This window comes from Lathyrus oleraceus, chromosome 6 (genome assembly GCF_024323335.1).
Source record: "Lathyrus oleraceus cultivar Zhongwan6 chromosome 6, CAAS_Psat_ZW6_1.0, whole genome shotgun sequence".
Classification (NCBI taxonomy): Eukaryota; Viridiplantae; Streptophyta; class Magnoliopsida; order Fabales; family Fabaceae; genus Lathyrus; species Lathyrus oleraceus.
In genome coordinates this window covers 370,446,851-370,457,643 of record NC_066584.1, presented here as the reverse complement: position 1 = coordinate 370,457,643, position 10,793 = coordinate 370,446,851, and positions in this window count along the sequence as shown.

Below are 10,793 nucleotides of genomic sequence, written 5' to 3'. Positions count from 1 at the left end.
ACTTGACAGACACTGGACAAAGATCTTGGGTACATGTTCAGAAGCATCAGCACGTAGTGCGAGCATAAAGAACAACTCACTAAATAACGGGGGATTGGCTACTAATCCCTTTTATCCGTCAATTGCCTCTACTTGGAGGTCTTATCAAGTAACACATGTCTCATCTGGAGGTCTTTGGCACAATTGTAAACAAACACAAACAGAGCCTCTGAAGGAGGACTTGCCAGCAAAATGCCTGCCAAAAAGGCGACAGGACTTCCAGACTACATGAAGTAGGAAGATAACTACCTAAGTGGTGTATCAACCACAATCCAAAGCTCAAGCAAGAGCTAAAGCAAGAAAGCAACTAAGGTACCTGTACAAAAGCTAAACAGTTAATACTTCAGTCATAACCAACAGACAAACAGTGAAACCACTTAACAGTTTTACAATTCAATGCATAAGTGCCTTAGCACTCAAATGAGCTCATGAGTTCATCACATCAAAACAAACCTACAAAAAAAACATATGTTAGAACTCAAATGCATTTGCATCTCACAAGTGAGAACAAATCAACCATCAATGCTAAATGTCCAAACCTGAAACACAAGACAAAGTTAGTTCATGTACAAAACACTAGTGCAAAGACTAGATTCAAAACCAAATCAAATGGCCAAAACAGAACCCAATCTTTTACACAATGCACATTCAAACAATCCACAAAATGTCCTCAAAAGGACCAGCATCAAATCAATAAGCAAGTATAACATGTGAGAAAAATTCCAAACCAGTGATAAAAAATTCACATCATATATGAATATCATGCACACAAAAAATTGGATTAAATGGCTCAAAAATGAGGATTTCACAATGCATTGAACTCAACATATCAAATTAGCACAATGTTCATTCAAAAATTCACAATTAAAAATCCAGACATCAACAATTCATGAAATTAATACCATAAAAAACTAGACATCAAAACAAAACCTTGAAAAAAAATTGGAGCTCATTTGGATCATTTTTGCATTTTTAATGAATTTTCTAAAATGAACAAAATAAATGGAATAACATGGAAAATATGGAGGGAAATTCAAATATTTGAATAAAGCTGGAAAAAACATCAACCACACGATCTGGCGCGCAGTGGAGATTAACGCTCCACATTCAAATAATCAAAACGCCGCGTTCCATTAAACGCATCAGCATCCAAGTCACCGGTGAAGGCACGCGTGGATCAGGTCAAAGCAAACACAACCAATCAAACGTCCACGCAGCGTACACATGGAACACACGTAGGCAAAACCCTAAGAAATTACAGACGCCGGAGCTACAGTCTCCGGTCGTCTTCTCCGGCCTGCTGCACGGCGGCTCCACCAAAAATATTTCCGGAAATCCATAAATCCTATACCAATCGAACCGTCCTTCAACAAGGATTCCAAATATCATATCATCTCATCCTAATTCTCTCTAGTGTTTGCAAACTTATATTCAACATAACAGCCTCAATACTCAACCATTTTTAATTCTAAGCATATCTACAAGCTCTACACATCAAGATCTACACATCAATGACCTTAAAACAGCAAAAAGAGAGATCGAATTTTGCTTCACCTGGAATTGAAGGTTGCTGAAATCATGTTCTCAAGAGCTCCAATGCTCCAGATCTTCTTCTATGATCTTCCTTTGAAGCTTTGTGCAAGAATCAACAGCTGAAACCTCTTGGATCTACTTCGATTTCCAACTTCCATTGCCATGTTCATGCTCTTGCACTGCCCGATTTATGGCTGAATTGCATCAAGTGATGGATAGAACTTGCTCAATGAAGCACCAGGAACAAGAATATGCAAAGAGATTTGAGAATTATGTGGAGAAAATGGAAATTCGAAGAGAGAGAAAGTTGAGAGAATTCTTGAATTTTTTATCTGAAATTTTCTGTTATGCAGTTATGATTAGGGTTTCAGCTTATATACTCCATGCTAATGACCATGCTAATCACATTTTCCCTTGGCTAATCATGATTAATGAGATATGGAGTCATTTGCAAAAATGCACATTGAGCTCATAAGGCCATAATACACGTGTACAGTCCCATGCAAGGCTTAGAATTCACTCAAAATCATCCAATGGTCAAGCTTGAAGTGTTTGTTTGCTTGCATCTTAATCCAAAAACGAATTATGAAAATTTTCTTCAAAGTGAACATGTATGAAAATAATGAACTCTTGGCCATGATTCCTTTGCATAATTGGGCCAAATGAGGTCATTTTGAGATGCCTTGAACATGATGAGCATTTTGCAAAAAGAATGAACCAAATTGGAGCATTGTATCAAAAGTTATGCCATTTTGAATTTCCATGCACACCTTGTGATCAAATGACCATAACTTCTCAACCATTCATCATATGGACATGAATTAGGAGTTTTTGAAAAGGGGAGACAAAGATCTACAACTTTCATGTTCACCAAAAATCCATTTGAAACCTCTTTGACATTGACAAGTCAAGTTGAATGTGGACCAAAAACATGCCAAATTTGGAAACTTTGAATTACAGGTCATTTTCCATTTTTAGTAACTTTTGCCATGACCTTTGAATCTTCAAGATGGATGTTTAGAATGATGAATAGGTCTCATTTGAACATGATTGAGGTGTCTCAACTTATTTCCCCACCTCATAGCCCTCAATTGACTGCACAGTTGGCTTTTGGTCCTCAGATGACCTTGAAATGCCTTGATTAGCTTGAGCCTCTACCACTTAGGGAAATTGCTTCAAAATGAAACCCTAGCTCATGTAAGCTCCTTATAATAACCATGTGATCCTCATCCCAAGGAAATACGTCATCTCTTGCACAAAGGATCTTCTTGAAGCTCTTGACCTGGTGAATGCTTAAGCTTCAAACAAAAAATGTTAATGACATATTTTTGTGCTTTTGGTTAGTAAACAAAATGAGAAAAGCAATGATATACAATTCAAGCATGCTTGGTGATCTCAAACCACTCACAAGAGATCCCTACCCAAAGGGAAAGGAAGCCAAGATGTTGAATGATCCTTGAGGCTATGCAATGCAATGCTATGATGCCATGAGGGATCTTAGGGACAAAATTGGGGTCTTACACTCGTGCTCAAGGAAGTCTTATCTTTCGCGTCCGATTCCAGGGGCAAATGGACTCCAAACTATGAAGGTCCATATGTTGTTAAGAGAGCCTTTTCAGGCGGTGCTTTGATACTTATAACTATGGATGGGGAGGATTTCACTCGTCCTATGAATTCAGATGTAGTCAAGAAATACTTCGCCTAAAAATAAAAACAAAATAGCTCGCTAAGTTGAAAACCCGAAAGGGCGACTTAGGCAAAAATGAGCGTCTCGGTGGATTGAAAACCCGAAAGGGCGGTCCAGGAAAAAGTTAGACACAAGAAAAAAATGAATATATATATATATATATATATATATATATATATATATATATATATAATATATATATATATATATATATATATATATATATATCCCGCTAGATTGAGTACCCCACCTTGGGGAAATCTAGGCAAAAATTAGGGATTTGGCAAGTAACTGCATCCTGACAAGACTTCGTTCTACAAGCTGTCATCTGTCAAAAACTCTCGCTCAATGATCATCAACTGAAGCTTCAAATACATTAGATTCAGAGTTGGTGGAGAAATGGTCATTATGTTAAATGTAGCCCTTTTTCCAATATATATCACCAATTTCAAATTTGTAAAGATCCATGGAGTCTCGCCATTTGCGGACTACCATTTTATCAAAAAAAAAAATTGAGCCTTTATCCAATTCTTTGCACTCTTATTTGTTTCCGTTTAACAAATGTTTGCATGATTGATAAAATATCATTGATTTAAACGAATAAAGTTTTTATAAACTGTTTTTAAACAAAGTGAACATTCACAATGACTGAAAGGATAAAAGGAATGTCTTCAGTGCTCTCCCAAGGATAGTGTGATATCCTAAAGGGTAAGACATTTGTTCATGTTCTGGCATGATTTTATTTCTTTTCATCATCTTTCATGTTGTCTCCTCAACAAGCGCAGAAAGAATAATACATTATCAGATCCCCATAGAGTCTGGAGTTCTGGCCTCGATCTTTTAGAGATCTGTATACCTCTATATCAAGCACTAGCATTTGTATTTTATCAATTATATGGTTGTCATCCCTTGTGTGGACTGACCTAAAATCCCTTATAAATTGATAAAAATTGATATGCTACCTATTATCGAGGAAGTTGGTCTTCCCCAAGCATAAATAGAAATCTCCAGCAGAGTGAGCAGGAATTCCCAGCATGAGTAGAAGTCCTCGACGGAGTAAGCATGTGTTCCCTGCAAGGTTATCTTTCAGATATCTCCTCAGCAGTAGTTGCTTAGAGCAGTTAGTGAAGGGTTGTTCCCTTTTCATTCCCCAGCATGGCGTGTTGATGAAGGATTCACTTCTCAACCAAGATATTTCCTCCGGAGATACTTGTAATTTCTCCCCGGAAGGTTTGCCTACAGCTCACCCCTAGTAGGTTTGCTTGTAGCAGATTATCCCCAGTTTGGTCGCCTGCAGTCTATCCCCTGTAGAGTTGTCTAGCTTGACATTGGTATCCCCTCCGAGTGGAAGACATTTCCTAGTATTGAGGGATTTGAGGAAGATGTGTTGTTTTCTTCCCCAGCGGAGCAATGTTTCTCTCTTTCCTCAGCAAAGTTGGTTTCTCCAGCAATTAGAAGATAATTCTTGATTGATGTGTATCCGTTTGGTGGTTGTTCCCCACGGAGTTTCATATCATCCCCTGATAAGTTCCCCAGTAGAGTTTCTTCTACGACAGATCTTATCTGTGTTGAGCTCCCCAGTAGAGTTTTCTCTATGTTGGATCTTATGTCTGTTCAACAGCAGATCTTATTGATATCTCTGAATGTTCCCCAGCTGAGACTTTGCCTATCCCCATTGGTTGATAGCCGTGACCTTTACTTATCCCCAACAGTGGTCTTTGTCCCTAGCGGTGATCTGTGTCTCCTGGTATTTGATGCTCCCCACCAAAATTGATTTCTCCTGGGGGCCTGGCCTTTCTCTTTTGAGATGTTATACCGGATGTCTGTTGATTCTCGGACTTGTTTGTGTTAAATATGTCTATTTGTCAGCATTAATCATACATAAAACACGCATGTACATGCATAATTATAGCATTCAGATATTTATGTTGCATTCTTTGCCATATATATTTGCTTGTTATCTCCTGCTATTGGTGAAATGTTCTTCCCCAAGCAGATGTTTGTGTCTGATCTCTCCATATAGAGTCAGCCCCTATAGGTAGAAAGTGTCTATCTTTCCTTCTATATTCCCCATTGAGTTATATCCTCATCGATGATTTTTTTTGTTTCAATTTCCTCCCCAGTTGTGTATCTGAATGGAATTACTCCCCTGAGTTATATCCTCATTGGGTTGAGTCTTGTTTGATTGTGTCCTTCTAGTTTGTTCCTAGATTGACTCCTTTCTTGTTATTTCCCCTACGGTTCCATGTGGTTTAGTTGTTCGATTGCTCAGTAACCAGTAATTGTTCATCTTTTCCCCAATGGATGTTTTTGTGGCCTTGTACCCAGTAACCGGTAGTTGTAAGTCCTATTTCTGTGGTTTTCTACCCAGTAACCGGTATATGTAATCCCCTCTTTGTTGGTTATCTTTATCCAAAATTCGGTATTGATATTCCTTCATTTTTTAGTATACCACCCAGTAACCGGTGATATATCTCTCGGATAATTGCTTTTGTTAAGCAATTCATCCCCCGCGAGGCATCTTTCATTTACCCTAGTTTGGTAATGATCGTTTCTCCTTTTAAATTGGTCATCATTATATACCCAGTAACCGGTATCCCGATGTCCTTTCATTTCGGTCAATTTATCCTTTATTAACCCAGTAATCGGTTGTGGATAATTTTCCATGCGAGTATGTTTTCTACGTTCTGACGATAATAGATAATATATCTCATGCGCTCTTCAATCGAAGTCTTTTTCTTCCCCAGTTGAGTAAGATTCGTTGTGAAATCGAATACCCACCCTGTAAATTGAGTTTTCTTTTTCAGCCCTCCTTTTCGGATGATGAGTGTCTTGGATATGTTCCCAATTCACGCCTAGTTGGTCACCTATTATATTATTAGTAACCGATATCCCTGGTGTTCCTTCCTCCTGCTCCCTATTATGACTTTTTGTCCCTTGTGGAGTCAGATTTTCCTGAGTTGAGATATGCCTTTTGGGTCTTCCTCAGGTGTTTCAGATGATTGATATCTCTCACCCTTATACCAGTCTTAGATAAACTTTCTCCCTAAGCGTGTTGTTCTCACCCAGTAACCAGTGTTTTGATGACACGTCTCTTTTTGAGTTTATTACCCAGATGTTGGTAGTATCTCATTTTTTTTCCTCAGCTGAGTCCTTTGTGGACATCCCCGTCTGAGTCCGGATTTTTATCTGAGGTATCCTTCGTGGATAGTTTTGTTGTATTGGCATATGCCCCAATAGATGCAGCTTTGCGTCAGCTCGAGTCTTTCCATCGATTTATTTTCATGGAATCCCTTCGTGTCTCCCAGCAAGTTCTTAAGTCGTGACCTGCTCACGCATTTTACCCTTATTTCTCCGTAGAGTCTCTGTCTCCCAAGTGAGTGTATTACTCCTATGGATTTGCAGTTTCTCCTGATTTCTTTTCCTTTGTGACCATATTTCCCAACAGAGTATTAACTTTTGCATGCATACATATGCATCATGAGGTCTCTTATGGACCAAAATTTGTCTCTTTGTTATTATTTAAGCCCATTCTACCTCATTGAGACGAAGATTTTAACCTTCATATCTCCGGCTAGAATGACCTTAAATAGGGGAATCTGTAAGACCCTAATTTTGACCCTAAGATCCCTCATGGCATCATATCATTGCTTATTACATTGCCTTAAGGATCATGGCATGTTTGGCTCCTTAACCTTAAGGTTGGGACTTGTGTGAGTTGGTTTGAGGCCACCAAGCATGCTTGTATTGTATATTATTGCTTTTCTTATTTGTTTAACTATCCAAAAGCACAAAAATATGTCATTAACCTCTTTTGTTTTAAAGCTCAAGTAATCATGAGATCCAATGCTCATAGGAGGCTCCTATGCTCAATGAAGTGGCTAGATAAAGATGAAAACAAGCATGAAAATGGTCCACAAAGTTCCCAATCATCATATATGCCTCCCAAGTATCTCAATTTTTAAATTTGATCAAGATAAACCAAAGGGCTTGAGAATTGTTTCCCAAGGAAACCCTAATTCAATTGTGCATAGATTGTGCCTTGCTCATGAAGCAACCTCAATCTCTGATCAAATTAAATCAAGGGAAGTTCTTTCATTCATTATTTTATGCATATATGAGCTTATTAGAGTATCCTCAATCATTCATTCATCAAGATTTGAAGTTTGGCCTTGAGAAGTTGACCAGTCAAGCCATCTAACCAATCTGAGACCCACTGAGACACAACGTTTGATGTGTTTGTCAAATAAAGATGACCCTAAGAGAAAATATGTTCTTAATAACCATACTAACAATTTTCATGTTCATCAAAAATCCATTTAAAACTTGTAAGGTCATCATTCATTTCAAAACATTATAGGTCATTTTGACTGAAACCCTAATTTTGGGTCAATTCCCAAGGACCTAACTTCCTCATTTTTTTGGATTTTGATGTGAGGCCATTTGCATTGGAAAGATTAAGATGTCTAATTCAAATGTTATTTTGGACAAAATTTCATAATCCTAAAAGAAACACATGTGATAATATAAAACATTATAGGTCACTTTGGACCAAAACCATTGAATTTGAAAAATGTCCAACTTCAAGTGCCTATAACTTTCTCATCAAAAATCCAAATTATGCAAACTTTAAGTCTACAATAATCATCTTGAAAATGTTTACAACTTTGATGTTGAAGGTTCTTCCATTTGAGGCTTTCATCATTGAAACAGAAGGGCTTGAAGTTGATCACTTTTGGTAAAAAACTTCAAAGGCAACCTAGACATGTTTTGTACCTCAAACTTCAAGGTCAGTTTTCATAAATTTCCAAACTGCAAATGGATTTTATCCCAACATAGTTTTTGTTCCTTATGTCAAGACCTTTCTAACCATTACTCACATGACCATGTTTAGATTTTCCATGTGGGACTTTCGAAAAGGTGAACATTTATGATCAATTATGCAATTCGCATTGAATCTTCATGCACAAGAAAACATCAGGCCAATTGAACATCCAATCCATCTCAGAATGATCTTATCTTGTGATTACATTCATTCTTGGGCCTCACATGCGCATGTACAGGCCCATGCATGGAGGACCCAATGATCATGCACACGAGTATTTCCCCTCTTTGCTTGCAGCTCAGCTATAAATACATGCTCTCCCTCATTCAAATCTCAACCTTATGGTGATCTAAAGCTCTGCTGAAATCAAAACCTATCCTCACTCAAAGGAATTCCAATTTTTGTTTCTCAAATTCAAGCTTGAATTTCAACACAATTAGTTGATCTTTAAGTCTTATTCCTTAACCTTGCATTCATATCACATCTCAAGATCAAATTGGAATTTGCTCTTCAAAGGTATAAAACCAAACTGTTTTGATCTAAATCGTGCTCCATGATGTGAATTGCTCGTGTTCAAACTGTTTTCTGAAGTCCTTGAGCAAGAGGCAGGCCAGTGGTGGTCTTGATTTCATGATTTGAAGCATTTCAGTTTGCATACCTTGTTAGAAATCTTGAGGAAAAATTCAAGGTTACAAGGGTCATGTACATCACCCCAACTTCATTTTGGTACCTGGCTTGTGTATTTTGGTTAAGGTTCAAAAATCTGCAACTGCTGGCCGGAATTGGTTGGTCCACCATAGAAGATGGTGGTTTCCACCACCATCCCCACGTGGGAGCATCCTGTCCCTCAGATCTGGCTCCAACGTTTTAATCATAACCTTTTATTTGTTTGACCTTTTTTAATTCCATTTGTGGCGTGTTGGTCTAAGAATCATGGTACACCATCACTTCTGAACCGTGTGATAAGGCCACGTCACTCCTGGACTTTTGGCATTTTATTATTTTTGTTTTAATTTCCTTTAATTTCTTTTATTTCAAAAATTCATAAATATTTTATTTGAAGTCACAAAAATATTAGACCAATGGCAAAAAAATTCTTGAATTATCTAGTTTCATAATATGATTTTTAATTATTTTTGTGACTTGATTTAATTTTTTTTGTGAATTACTTTGTTTTTAATAGTTTTTAATTCATTTTAAATACTTTTTTATATCTAAAAATTCCAAAAATATTTTCTTAACACATATGGATCATGATAAGTCTATGAAAAATATTCTCATCAACTTCTTAATTGATTTGAGATTTATTTCAGATTTTAATTTATTTGTGTTATTTTTCATTGTTTTTAATTGTTTGAAAATAGTTTCTGTTTTAAAAAATTATTGAGAAAATTTGTCAAACCTTGTTTGACCATGTTATACATATGATAATTCAATTAGACTTATTGAAGTTATTTTGAATTGAATTTGAGGTTTGACCATATTTTGTCCATTTTAATTTTGCATTTACTTTAATTTCAAAAATACCAAAAAAAATATGTTTGACTTTGTTGACTTCTAACCTTCATTTCTCTTCTGTTTTACATTGGTTGATGATGATTTGATTTAGATTTGATCATTGTGTTTTGATTACGTCATTTGAAATCTCCTTTTATCCTTTTCATTTCATCTTCATCTTCTTCTTTTTATTTTGGACAATGAGTTAATGATTTGTGGTTGGTCTTGACATATGAGAGGCTTAACCTTATTTGATCCAAATCAAACTCAACTTGATCAAGGATCAAGTGAGTTGCTTTTGTAAGACCCTAATTTTGACCCTAAGATCCCTCATGGCATCATAACATTTGCATCATTGCCTCAAGGATCATAAGCATCTTGGCTCCTTACCTTTAGGGTGGGATCTCTTGAGATTTGGTTTGAGATCACCAAGCATGCTTGAATTGTATATTATTGCTTTTCTTATTTTATTTACTAAACAAAAAGCACAAAAATATGTCACTAACATTTCTTGTTTGTAGCTTGAGCAGTCACAAGGTCCAAAGCTTCTAGGAGATCCTATGTGCATTGATATGGTCAAGAGAAGATGAAAGCAAGCATGGCAATGGTTCCCAAAGCTCTCATCCATCAAATATTCGTCCCAAGTATCTCAATTCATCATTTTGATCAAAGCAAATCAAAGGGTTTGAGGTTTATTTCCCAAGGAAACCCCTAACTCATTTGTTCATCAATTGTGCCTTGCTCATGAAGCAACCTCAGCCCATGGTCAAATACAATCAAGGGAAGTTCTTTAATTCATCATTTCATGCATATTTGAACTTATTTGAGTGCCCTCAATAATCAATTCATCAGGATATGAGGTGTGGACTTGAGAAGTTGATCAGTCAATTCATCTAACTATTTTGAAATACTTTGAGACCTAACTTTTTATGTGTTTGTCAAATGGAGATAACTTTTTATGATTTGAAGCTTGGAAGGTCATCATCTATTCCAAGACATTATAGGTCATTTTGACTGAAACCCTAATTTTGGGTCAACTTCCCAAGGACATAACTCCTTGATTTTTTAGGACTTTGAGGTGGGATCAAATGCATTGGAAAGATTAATGTGTCTACTTTAAATGTTATGTTGAAGAAAATTGCAAAATCTCAAAATAAATACATGTGATAATGCAAAACATTATAGGTCACTTTGGACCAAATGCATTGAAAT